The 14348-nt window shown below is 37.0% G+C and overlaps 1 protein-coding gene across 1 annotated transcript in view; it reads right to left on the reverse strand.

Moving 5' to 3' along the window:
• Positions 1-14348, reverse strand: part of LOC148835458 (ERC protein 2) — a 303333-nt gene that overhangs the window by 53979 nt on the left and 235006 nt on the right. The gene's annotated exons all lie outside the window — the stretch shown is intronic.

A 14348-nucleotide genomic window follows, 5' to 3' on the forward strand; every position in this document is an offset into this window, starting at 1 on the left:
AACGCTAGTTCAAAGATAGTTGCGGGCAGGGCAAAATGTTAAGACAGCCATGCCTGCTTCAGAGTTTTTTTCAGTACTGGCCGGTTTTCTATTACAAAGGTTATAAAAATTAACACGAGGCACGTATGTTTACAGTTGCTGAGTGCTGTCATCATCAGAACGCATGTGACGGGAGCAGGAGAGATGCAACGGGCAACATGAAGGAACTAAAAATTTTGAACTGAGACGGTCTGACAAGCTCTGGGCTCCCGAGAATGTTTTAGAAGTTTCCAGAATGCCTCTCAGGGTCGGCTTGGCGTGACACTGACTATATGCTAAACTGTGGATGGAGAAACTGGGGATGAGGGGGAAGGGGTGTATACTGTACAACCCCTCTTGCCACTATATACCCATTTGATAATAAACATCCTTATCATAATTATAATTCCTTACACTTATATAGCGCTTTTCTGGATGCTCCACTCAAGGCTCTTTACAAGTAATGGGGATCCCCTCCACCACCACCAAAGAACGCACCAGAACGCTCCCCACACACCAGCTCTCAGTGTGATGAGCAGAGTGATGAAGCCAGTTCAGAGATGGGGATTATTAGGAGGCCATGACTGGTAAATTTTTCCTTATGGAGATAAAGTCTGAACGTCTTGGAAGCGACAGTCACACATTTCACTCATAAAACACCCTCCTTTGTGGCATTAACAGTGAAATCAGTTTGTCTGAACAGAGCAGGTCTTCATTGGTGTTATTGTGCATGGCTCACTTCTTCTCCTATGAGCTGTCTCAACTACTCATAAACTGTGTACGATACTAAAAGGAAATTACTGGTCTGTTTTTTTTCTTTCAAAAGCATTATATATGAAGGCTACAATATCCACCAAGAGTCTTCAAAGAGCTTCCACAAATAATTCTGTTCAAGCATAGGGGACTCTTATATGTTATACACACAAATATTTTCACGGTAGGATGAACGCATAATGTTTCCAAAAGGGTTTTACCCCTGAATAACATTCTTATTTCATTAGACAGAGTTCCTGAAGCCAGAGAGGTAAACAAAAGTTGGTAATCAACACCCAGAGACATAGGAAAGGAATTCAACAATCAGATGAGAACCCCTGTGTTTGTACAGCACGCAGATTAAACCCTGTTTTCGAAACCACACTCTGCACGAAATCTCCAATTTCATAGAACATACCAATTACTCCGCAAGCAAAAAACATCAAACTGTCAAAACAGAACTCGATTAAACTCTCACATGGAGCACCAAATCCTCAGTCTATCAAGTTTTGTCATCTATGTTTTTTCATATTAAGGGCGATTTACTAAAAGACAGGAAGCTGAGATTAGGCAGTCTTATTGCACCTAAGTAATAACACACCATTTTATGTCTTCCATGTGTTCGCTCAGTAAAATGGATAATGAATTTAGCCACTTTCACATATAATATATACAAAATAATACCACTGGATAGATGTTTCAACAGATAAAGAATTGCTACACATCGGCATGTTCAGTTAAATGCTGTGAGATTATCATATTATAAAGCCAATGGAGCAAAATGGGATAGAAGCCACTTCGAGGAACCAGTTAGGGTACAGTTTTCCATGTACCCATATAACATTCATGACTGATTTTTGAGATTGTGCATGTAGATTTTATTAGCAGTAATCGTCTTGTAAATTACATTAACACACAAAAAATGAGGAGAAGTTGCTGCTAGCAAGAAAAAAAAACTGCTTGAAACAAAATAACCAAATTAGATCTTTGTCAATTTTACTCTGGTGAATTTTACCTCTTTATAAAGAAGTCAAGATGGCACGTAGAAGAAAAACTTACGTTTCAAATGAAAGATATCTTAAGAGACAAAAAGGAAAACTGGCCATATACAGTAATAAGGTGATTTGTCCATATGATCTCATTATACTGCAGTAAATTGTCAGAAGAGACTTTCATTACTGAAACTCTCTACATTGGTGTTCCTCAATTTATTGTTGCAATAATAATATAAATAAAATGCAAAATAACAGACTGCAAAAATAACTTTGTTCAGTGCTTACCAAATAATTATGCTTTGCAAGGAGTTTTAAGTGTAAGAGGTGCATAAGGAAATTAATTTTTATTACTAGTGTTTTTGATTTTATGCTGTGCTCAAAAGGTTTATGACTAAGCAGATGTGTATTATAATTAACTATTCCCACCCACCAAAACTTAAGTGAAAAAGGTTTTAGTTTTCTGAATAAAAACAAAGCATGGGAATGCAATTACTTTGTGTAGTATCTTTCGTAACACATGCAGCAGCAAAAATAACATACTGGGATAAGCCTTGAGCTTTTGAATATTTTAACATTAACTACAGTACCATTAGTCATCCCCAATAATGTAGAATGTAAAAGGGCTTATATAAACCTGCCAATACACTGTTAATCTAACATGCTTCAGTGGTTTTCATGAAAGTTGCTGGATAGCAATTAAAGAAAAATGTAAATCAAAAGGCATGTGCCTGTCACTTTAGGGGCAAAATACACTTGTTTTCCCATGAGGATCGAATTTGTCACATGATGTAACGTTCAGTTGTTCACCAAACATTACAGAAACATGTGGATATTGGCTTATTTTCTTTAATGAACAGGTATATTTTTCTAAACAGCTGTATAATTAGATTGGTTGTGTCTGTCAGCATTAGAGGTCACAAGGCCACTTCGTATGATGTATTGGGTACTTTCAGGAAGAGCTAGCAAGTTTCACCTCAAGGCACATGTTTATCTTCGATAAACTGTTTACAATTGACCTGCAGAACAACTTTGTGTGGAAAATGCCTATATCAGATTAAATCTTTTGGGACTCTGATCAGTAAGTAAAAGTAATATTATATTGGAGGTCTTTATTATGTGATCCTTTAAGGTTCTAAAATGGAACATATCCTCTGTATGGTCATTTAGCAAATATCTACAACATAAATGGGAGCATGCAGACATGTCAATAACTCAACAAGACATTCCGCAAAACATACATGTGTACAAACTTGCAGGAGAAACACATGCAGCCAAAACAACAAACCATACATTCATTATTATTGCAGCTCATTTCCACAGGCATGAGAACATCAGGGTTATAACCCAAAGCGAACTCAGGTTCAACGCATTTCAGAGAAGGCTGGTCTTTTGCAGTAACATTTTAATCACCCTTGCTGGTTTACACAAATTAATCCCAAGTGGATAATGCTAGCCTACCTGAGTTTCTGATGCACGAGTGGAAATATAGCTTCATTAAAAATAATCAGTCACAGACATTAGAAGAAAAAAAGAGAAGTAAATAGAAGCTCTCACCCCTCAGAACAAAACTGGAGCTTTGGTTCATGGAGATAGTTATGCCCATATCCCCTCCTCATCATCCTATTGGTTGAAATGTTATAAGCCAGATAATGTCAGCATTAAGATAAAAGAAAGAGAGTGAGTTAATTAGCAGGACCTCAGAGGTACTGTTTGATTCAAATGTGAGCTGGGAAGAAATCAAGGTTAGTAGTTTAAAGCACCCGATCCATTAAATCCATAGTGTACATGCACATTCACCTGCAATTGTCCACTCAGGAAGAGACAAACAAACGCACTGTTCTCAGGCACTTTACCACTTTTTCCACTCCTGCTTTTAGATCCAAGTGCAAGGCTGTTAAACAGTATTAGAAACCGATGAAATTTTTATGTGTTAACATTTACAAGTATTAAGTTGGTTGCCAGAAACAACAAGCATTATTTTTGAAAAAAGCCTCTTAATTACCTTCTGCTCAGGCAAAGGTGGCCATTGGAGACCAACAAGGAACAGTAACACCTTCAGCTCTCAGCCTTTCACCTATCAACTGTGACATCACTCCAGACATGGAAGGAAACTTTCCTGTCTAAGAAAAGTACTCTGTTCAACACCCAAATTTTCCCTTCGCAAAAACCAGTAATGTAGTATCCTGCTTCTTGTTAGTACATTATTGTGGAAAAGACACTACTGCACTATTTAAGTCATATTTCTTAAATTATTAAAGGTAAATTAATTTGACTAACAAAAGCTTCTCAAGTTGACTACAGAAAAAAATGTACTGAAAAACATACTTGTTCTAATTAGCAGAAAGTGCCGTTTAAATATTTTGTGTATGAAAACATGGCCTTTTTTGTCTAAATGCAAAATATTCACAAAACAAATAGAGAATAACGACACCCCTCAACACAGGTTTTACAAATGTAGCAAAGTGAACAGTGTATATATAGGACTTGCATCTGTTCAAAGATACTGTACCATAGATTCTGTGGCTCTCAGCTTGATATATATACTGTAAGTACGTTTAAAGATCGGGCATGTTTAAGATTTATTTTTTTGTGTATTTATTTTTTCTAGCGAATTCCAGAGAGTAATCACTGTACCTTACAGTTACTAACTGGTATAGAAAAGGTAATGTCAGGAAGCTAGCAAAACTACAGTATGGTGTTTTCTTTTAGCTGCAGATAAAGTAAATAAAGAAAAAAAAGATCATCTAATTAGAAAGGACAAAAATTTTCATCTTTGCATATACGCTGGCAGTATGGTTACCTTACCCTGCACTTACTAGGTATAAAAAAATGCAGGTTTCATCTGCTATTAAAAACCAGATGTTAGGATGAATAACTTGCATGCTGTCGAACAGAGTGAATAAATTTGACAAGGAACATAAACATGGCCAAGATATACCTTAGTGTAAGCCTGGCTAAATACCAAATGCTACTTCTTATAAATGTGAAGAAGACAAGACAAGGGAAAAAAGAACAAAAAAACAAAGTGCAGTAATTCTAACTGATAAACATTTTATAGCTGCTTTCTATTTAAGTTTAAAGTCCACAGACCAGGGTCCTAAAAGGTATCTCACTTTGTCTACTACAATTTCAACCTAAACTGTGTAAGGAGATGCTTTTTGCAGGCATAATGCTTCTAAAAACAACAATTTTACAGCCCATGTATAATAACAGAGGTAGTACACACACTCAAAAGTTTACTTGAAAGAGTTGAAGTGACTATTCCAATGGATGCTGTAGAATTTAGACAAAGAAAAATACCAGCTCATTTATTGGCACAATTCATACTGTGAAAAGCCTATGGAGTGAAGAACTGCTTGTCACCCAGGCCATCTTAAGAACATTGTTTACCCATCTGCTCCATATACTGTAACTCATGGTCAATACTATTTAGAAAAGCATTCAGGAAGCAAACATTTTTTTTTTGCTTCTTTGAATCCACCGCAGTGAGTGAAAAATACTGATGTAAGCAAATATATATATAATTTTACAAAGAAAAGAAAGCTCCAGCTTCATTAAAAATAAACATCAAAGGGATTTAAAGAATCATCAGGACAGGCAGAGGTGAGACACATTCGCTATTCCTTGGATGTTTAAGATCTCACAACACATTGTCAAAGTAAAAATGGGAGCCTCTGAGAATCAGACATAACCCTGTCAACATCTCTCCTGGCAGCATCATTACTGTGAACCCCATGCTCAAAGGTAGAGGATAATCAAGAGACACTCAGCTCCAGAAAACAAATATTTTGGCTGCCTTGCTGTCTGTACTTTGTTGAGGTGGAATGGAAGCACTTTCACTGTCAAATAGTGTGCAGCTCATCCATTCAGTTAATCCTCCTGCCATTTTGCATACAGTGCATGCATAACTTCTCTCCCGAACACAAGGCTCTTCAGGGTCAGTTTCTTCACCGTACAAACCACCTCTAAAAGCAAGCTTTAAAACTGTAGCCAGCAGCTTTTTATTTCTATAAGTAAAGACACAAAGCTTGTTCCCAGTTTCTGTTTTCCTCTAGTAAAGAATTCCTTAGGTTGAAGTCAAAGCCATGACAGTCCAGATTCCTTCACATCTTTTTTTAACATTGAGACAATAAAGATCATCATCCTGGTGGTCGAGAGTGACATGTTACCGCGCATGTAAAAAAATTTCACCTGAATATGAAATCTGTTGGGATAAAGTAATATATACATTCAGCCTGTATGTTTCATGGTCTTAGGTGAGCATTCGAGACACCCATCTGATATTTTTCCTCCATTGCACAGTGTAACAGAAAAAAAAATGCAGTTAGTAATCTCACTTCATGCAACAGAAATTGATCTCAAGAAAGAAAGCTATGGATGTAATTTACTGAAGTGTCTTTACTTATTGAAACACATCTAATTCTATAGATATTATAGAAGCTGAATGTCCTAGGAATGAAAAACACGCAATTGAGAATGTACATTCTCTTTGCACAGCCTGCTTTTAGGAAACCAGACCGTGTCTGTCTTTAAATGTTCAGGTCACTCAGGTCTTCTTTACTCCTGTCAGTAAGTGTTGTTAGAACACGGTTCAAAATCAGCTCCTATTCATTTCTAGTAATCAGAACAACAATGTGATAACATTTTGGATTAGAAATCTTTCAAAATATGACAGATCCCATTACAGGAGAGAAATGCACTCCAGAAACACAATTGTTTGGCATTTTAAGCATTTTAGTAAGATGTGAAGATTATAAATACTTCAGAAAACTTACAACTGAATATTTGGGGAAGAAAATTAATGAAAAGCACAGAAAATGTTTGCTATGAAATTTAGTATCTGTGTGACAAAGAATTCACCTCCTCAGTCTTACAGTAAGTAATGTCCAGTTACAGATCAGGTGACCAGTCTGACTAGTGGATTGATTTTATTTGGTAAAATGCGACGTTAAGTTTACAGTGAAATAAAAGCACTGAATTTAAAATTCTATTAAAACTTCAGATTAGCAGCAATATCAATACACAAAATCCGTAATTGATAAAACAAAGGTAGATAAATGTAATACCTGGGATAACCCAAATATTAACTGCATAGACATATAGTACTAAAGTTGTGTTACATTAAGTTGTGTTGAAAGGGAGACAAAATAAGTGTACAGTATACAGTACTTAATCTATCACCTTGTACTTAAAAGAATATACTGTATCTCTTTACCAGAGTATCAAAATAGGCTAAGTGGATGTCTTTACCCATGGCTTTCTACTGAAGCACCAAACTAACCAGGAATCTGAAGACATGCTCAGCTAACAAAAAGCAAAGTCTAAACAAATGCAGCTGTAATGCTGTCAGTGTGCCTATTCTTGAGTTATGATTACGTCATTGCTGTGGTTCATGTTAAATTTATGAACATAGTCTTCTAGGTCTAGAAAAGGGTTTGTCTGATGTCATACACTGCTGTGATATCTGTAAGAAATTCAAGAATCCTGTGATCCTGTCCCTTGAGGACTCTCATACAGTACCTCAGAAACTACTGTGTTTAATAAATAAAACTGGGTTATATCTATATATAAACCATCTATAAATATGAAGATTAAAATGTCAATATCTTTAAGATAACAAATAAAAATAAGCATTGTTTTCAAAGGAAACAATTTAAGCATGATATTTTAAATCACTTCTTGCTAACCATTAGGATAAATACTTTTTATTTCTCTCGAACAAAGAACTAAGTACACTTTGTAGCCATTAATCACTCATTTGCCTCGTCTCCCTCAAATATTTGGCAGGGGTATCACAAACAACTCATTCTATAAAATGAGGTGCTGATTTGGTAAAGGCTGTGAAGAGCTGGACTGATGAACTGGGCTGTTTTAATGACAAAGTGGTAATTAGTCACAGGGGGAGGAAAAACAAGAAAGATCAAAACAACTTTGTTTGAAAGAAAAACATTCTTCTCATCTCAGGGTCACATCTACACTCTTCCAAAGGTTTAGTGTGCTAATTAATTAAAATACATTTGGGCTGCGCTGCATTAGGTAAATGCAAGTGTTATCTGCAAGATGTGCAGATCATTCAGAAGAAGGCAATGCTCTCTCCCTAAAATAGGAATTTCAGTGCCAAGATGAAGATGTCACAAACAAGAACAGGTGACATCCAACAATACTGTAGTTGGATCTTGAAAGAAGCCAAGGTTTCAGCTTCAATATCATGGCTGAGTACCTTGTCCTGTGTCATTTCTTTTTTGTTCTAAATAAGGTTTCCTTAATGCAATGTACAGCACAATTGTAAAATCTCATAGTTGAGATATTGTTGCTTATAATTTATTTTATTAAGCGTTTTCTTGCTTTCATATTTATTGAGTTACTGCATTAACCCTTTGTAGACATTTATTTACTTACTGGGTCCTATCTATTCTGTGCTTCAAGCAGAATATCTTTAAACTATTGTTATGCATTTTCTACTGATTCAATATCTACAGTATATCATTTTTTAAGCTTCTTCTCTTAAAAGCTGTCTCATTTCTCTGGACACTACCTGCACATTTTCAAAGTATACTTCAAAGTGAACCATATGATGATCACTCCTCTTCATCAGCCTTGATTGTTTGAAAACCAATATAGACCAATACAGCCTTTCTTTGTAGTAAGAAACTAAGCAAGGAAGCAATCATGAACATTATATTTTTTATTAAAATCTTGCATTTCAGTTTAAGCTGCTGACAAGCTTTATGTTTTTCCCCAGTGTCGTCCAAATGCTTAGTTACGTTTTCCCAATGTATGTAAAGAAAATTCAAATCTTCCATGATAACCACTTCTTTTACACATACTTCATTACACAAATTTGGTGGTCTGTAGAATTCTCCCAATACAATAACCCTTGAATGATTTTGAATGACCCGTGTAGATTCAGAGACATTGGATTCATTTAGTTTAAGCTCCTGTGCCTGAATAACCTTTTTCATGTGCAGTCATACACCTCCACCTCTTCCATCTTTCCTGTCTCCTTGGAATGCTGTGCATCCACTAATGGGGCATTCGTTACCATCACTCTGTTAGCCATGTTTCCAAATTCACATTCATATGCTGATTTCTATTTCTTTGCATTTTCTTCCTGACACTTTTGGCATATATTGTAGAATACACATCTACAGTAATTACTTTCTTCTTTGATGTAAAGTTTTTTCTTGCTCTCTTATTCTGTTTCTTATGTACCTCCCATGCAGATTTTCTTTGCCTCCAGCTACCTGTTGCCGCTTCCATCTCTGATACTGTGTAAATCATTGTGACCGAACAGATAACCCTTGCCATAGAAAGGCTTCCAGTGTCCAAGAAGCCTGAGGCTTTCTTGAACATGCGGCCTCCGCTACGGTTTGTGTTTACTATAACCCATGGACCCATGGAAAAACCCCTGTATCGGTCCATCTCTTCGGTTTGTTTCCAAGGTCTTTGAATCTGTTTTGCATGTAAAGTATATTGTTGACATTGATGTCATTATCCCCACCTGACCAGGGACAGCTGGGCCCTCACCTGCCTGTGCTAAGAGCCCATCTCCTCTTTAGATGAAGTAAGCCAGCTCAGATCCATGGAGACAGCATACTGTGGTTGACTAAGGAGCTCACGATATGATTTGCATGACTTATTTGCACCTGAGAACCAAGCGTCCAACAACAGTCACTGTTTTTTCGTGAGTTTGATCGTGGCACTAAACGGACTGGAAAACGTATCTGGAGAAGGACTCCACCATGACAGATAATGAAGTTCCCAACACGATGCCAACATCTTGATGTTCTGAGCTATTTCTGTTGCTTTGAAGGGACAAGTTATATGATAACATTTAATGAGGATGCTGAGTGATATCGAGCACCCCCACAATACATGGGTAATGAAGCCCAGAATGAGGAAGCACGTCCATTTTCACTTAGGCAAAATAATTCAGAAACTGTGTCTTTTTGTTCCTGTCAGTATCTTCGTGTTTTAAAATGTTATTAAAGTTGAATGTGATTTCATATAAAAAGAGTAAACCCCTATACCAAAGTATCCTAAGTATTTGACCAGTTGCATGGTCAGATATAGACTGGCATTTTCCATTGTACAATTTAACACCAACAATGCAGACTTAAGCCATTTAATGATGCACCATGATAGAGCACCAGAATCATCAAAAATAGTAAGATGATTAGGCAGGGATCAGAAGAAATTGTCTACACATAACAGAATATTTTTAGTAGAGAGCATTATGCAATGCTGTAGATTGTGAATGGAAAGAGGGGCAGAAATAATGGACTGATGTACAATCTGATCCAGAGTTTCCAAAGACAAGGCGAAGAGAAGAGGTGGATGTAGTACAGGCATCCCGGACAAGTCTTCCCTAGAAAAAGACACTGGGAAGATCACTTGCTGCCTGTCAATGTGTTTGTTGAAGGGATGGAAAACACATCTGACCATACTGATGAAACCTGAAGCCAAATCCATATGATCATGGACCAATTACATATATTCGCATCCAAGCCAGTCACAAACATTCTCGGAGTCCAGAGAAAGAAAGGCACAGGGTGAGGCAATGACTGTATGTGTGTATAATTCATGGGGGATGGCAAACACTGTCAGCCATTTTTTATATAGCCTGTCTGATCATGGTGTTCTAATTTGATCGTATAAGCCTCCAGCTGGCATGACAGTACCCCAGCATACAGCTTGGCAGCAGAGCAAATCAGAGAGACGGGACGACAGCTATCAAAACAATTCTTCTCTTCAGACAGACTTCAAAATATTCCGATACTTGGCAGAGACATGGGTTTTCCTTAAGGGCCAAAACATGCTCAGCACAACATTAAATTACACATTCAATAAGTGTAAAAAAAAGTCAGAATTTCAAATCCTTGTCAACAGGCATTGGATTATATTTACTGTTCAAAGACTGTTATGTATCAAGATCAGGGGGCTTCATGGACTTTCAATTGCACATTATGTAGAGAATATATAAATTAATAATACATTTTTCATTTTCTTCTTCTACAAAAATGGATAGAAGCCAAATGTAAGAAACAGTTCAAGTAGCTAGCTGTGTCAGCATGCATAGGCTGCAAAGGAACATTTTAAGGTTTATTCCATGCTGAAAAGAGAAGAAAAGAAACATGTTTTGGCTGTGGAGCCTTCTTTGGGTGAGTTGACACCCTTCAACGACACCCGCTGAAATGACACCAGAAGAAGGCTCCACAGCTTCTCTTTTTAGCATGGAATAAATCTTTACTTGTTCACATGTACAAAACTGCAATCACTCCAAGGTTTATGTGGAAACAAAGGGTTTACACAGGTCTGCAAAAGGGCTCAAGTGTAGTCATATTTCAAGTCTGTAAATTAATTACCATACATCTGCTGACACTAATGTTAAGACTTCTTTAAACCAACCTTAATGATGCATATCTTTAAGCTGCTCGGAGACTGAGAGACAGGTGTAAACATGAGTGCAATGTGGAGACAGTGAGCAATTTTGAACATCTTTTCAGACACCTTGAAGACCGCAAACAAAATTCCTTCAACATGGAGATGCCTCTTTCATCCTATGCATAATTACAGTAGATTTGAATTTTACACTGACCAGTTAACAGTGCCTCTCGGTCTCAGAGAGCAATGTTTCTCAGGTGACTCTACTGTAATTCAAATAGGTAACAGCAAAAAAAATTATGCAAGTTCATTTTGCTTTTTTTCTTTCCTTTAAAAAATAGCCCGAAACTATTATCTCTTTCACCACGTACTGTAGATAGAAGAACAAACTTGACAACTTAAGCTCTTCTAAAGTCCCTCCCAGGTTGGGCTCCCAGCAGCTCCCTTTCATGTATCTGCATGAGAGAACTAGATATGTTAAGTATAATTTCTTAAAATGTGTATCATACCACACTTACTCACACCTAAAATCCATGGCTGACTTTTAATCATTACTGCAGGTCTCAGACTACTTCACATCTCATTTACATAATCCTGTTAAATGTCAGTTAAATGAGTCTTTTGCCTTTAAAGCTTCATGCACATATTATCAGAGATTTAAGTGTCTTAGGTATGACATGACTCAGGATCAGATTAATTTCTTTACTATCAATCTTTGTAGCCATAGTTTTATTTATTACCTGAGTGTAACCACAGGTTCCATATAAAATGCCACATACTATTTTTTATGAAATGTTAAGTCGGTTATGTTTATTTTTCTTTTTGCATGCTGGCTTGTAAATGTTCCGTCTGACTTTGAAAGCAACCAAGAAACCACGTGTGGAGGGACCAGCTTACTGATCCGATCTTTTAAATCAAAAAGATGCTCATTCGCACTGCTCTTTGACATCACACAGCACAGAAACCTCAAGCTTCCTAAATGTAGTGGGCCGTGAAATTAGATTTGCTTTCCAGAAATTTATAGACCTCTTTGTTGTACAAGTCGGTGACATACCGTCTAAATCATATGTTTCTTTCAACTTAGCTCTGATTATTTCTGTCCCTGCACAACTTCACTGGGCACATACAGTACTACCCACTGTGTGTCTGTGTGCAAGTTTCTTTCTAAACTGTAGAACATTATGGAAATATTCTCACATGCACAGCCTGTTTGGGGGATTTAGCAAAGACTTCATGAAATACAGGGGATGTTTTCGATCATTAAAGGGCTGTAATGTTCCCAGATGCACTGTAAGGGAAGAGTTATATTTATATGCTATATTACCCTGGAAATTTAGCACGTTCAAACATCTTAAAGCACCCATGTGGTTGAGCGTCAGGTGTTTGTTAAGCCACATATTTAACTAGTTTTCTTTATTTTACTTTCCATTGCAGTCTGGGGTGATTTTTTTTATTTTAGTACTTACCACATTTCATATGTCACTGGGGGAAAACGTCTGCATGTGATATGATCTGAGCGCACAAGGAGTACCCAATAATATTAGTAAAAGAAGGTATTGCAGAGTATTTTAGTTCCATTAACTAGTTCACTGAAGGGGGGGAAGGCCAATTGCTCCTTCCCAATAATTAATAATTAAATGATACCAGTTAATGAACCCACCCCAATATTTAAGGGCTAGCTGCTAAAATATTTTACATTGGCATTACTAGTTGTGGAGAATAACAAAAGTTGTGGAATTACAATGGAGAATCGTTGATACCTATTAGATTAAGGGAAAAAAAAACTGATGGTTGACATTAGGCATTTCAGGTGTATATCCAATATCTTACATACAGTATTCTAAGACCAACATCAGTGAATAAGGTCCTCAAAACCACACAAGCCATGTAATGCATCCACACTGCACCAATGAACCACAGCAATGACAGTTGCTAAAAGGAGGGTTACTGTAAAAATGTCAAAGTACAGGACTCAAAATTATACAGCAACCAAGCCTACAGAATGTGGGAAATGTGAGTCACAGTGAAAGAATCTTTGCACAGGCTTCAACCAGTGGATAGGGATTATACTAGAGACTCATAAGCTTGTTAAAGACGTTTTCTACTGAGTCAATTATTATGGCCTGGAATGTGTCTAAAAACTAATCATTGTGTGTGGCCTTGTTTCCTTGCAAGCTATGGAGGTATCAGAAGGGGCCTTCAGTCCATGAAAAGACCAGCATATCACCTTTGCTATTCTAGTCATTGTTGTTCGAGGGAAGCTGTAACTGTGCACACTTGGAATCTATAATCCTGAGGCGTCAACAATAAAGGACGTAGAACGTTCCGAAATATGCCAAGTCCAAAAGTTTAAGTTTCCATAGTCCACCTCTTTGGAAATCTTACAAATAGGGGAGACAGACGTAAACAGCACTGTGCCTCGTACAGTATGTTCTCAACATAACTACTGTATATGCACAGTTGTTGGAAATGTTATTTGGGGTTAGTAACAACAAAGGCTTTTAGAATATTTTCATGGAATTTCTCTGAAACAAAATATAAGAACTATTTATTTTTGAAAATAAATCCTACTATTTTATTTAATAATAATTTAAAAAGAATAGCATATGGCAGGAAGTGTCTGAATGTGTGTTGCAGACGGTTCACCAAAGATCTGGAGATTACCTTTTTAATCCGGTTGGATTATTAATTGAAATGTCCTGCTCATGAAAATCCTGCAGTGTAAAACAGCTAAAGTATTTTGTCTCTACACAATAACACATTATGAGCATATCAAATTACAGAGATTTTGTTTTAGGAATATTAGACACACACTGTACAGTATACAGTATCTCCCCAAAATTTTAATTTCCACAAGTTCTCCCTTTTCCAGAGATGACAAATCAAGAATTACTCATAAACACATGAGTAGATCAGCAGATGTAATAAGGGTTTACAGTATTGCAGAGTGCAGGTTTCTCTGTAATACACTTCCCTGATAGGAGAGAAGAAAATCTTAACAAGCAGCTATGAGACCTGAGTACTGTGACAGCGCACCGCAGCTACAGCAGCTTCTACAGGCAGTGAACACCCTGAAGAGCTACTGCAGCCTGCTGCTTGTACACATAATCATGAAGAATACAATTGTACGGGTTCAAATCTGTACGAGAAGCACCAGTTAATGAACCACCTCTGCCAAACCTTCAATACCGGCAGATG

The sequence above is a fragment of the Atractosteus spatula genome, chromosome 5 (genome assembly GCF_055471065.1).
Source record: "Atractosteus spatula isolate fAtrSpa1 chromosome 5, fAtrSpa1.hap1, whole genome shotgun sequence".
Classification (NCBI taxonomy): domain Eukaryota; kingdom Metazoa; phylum Chordata; class Actinopteri; order Semionotiformes; family Lepisosteidae; genus Atractosteus; species Atractosteus spatula.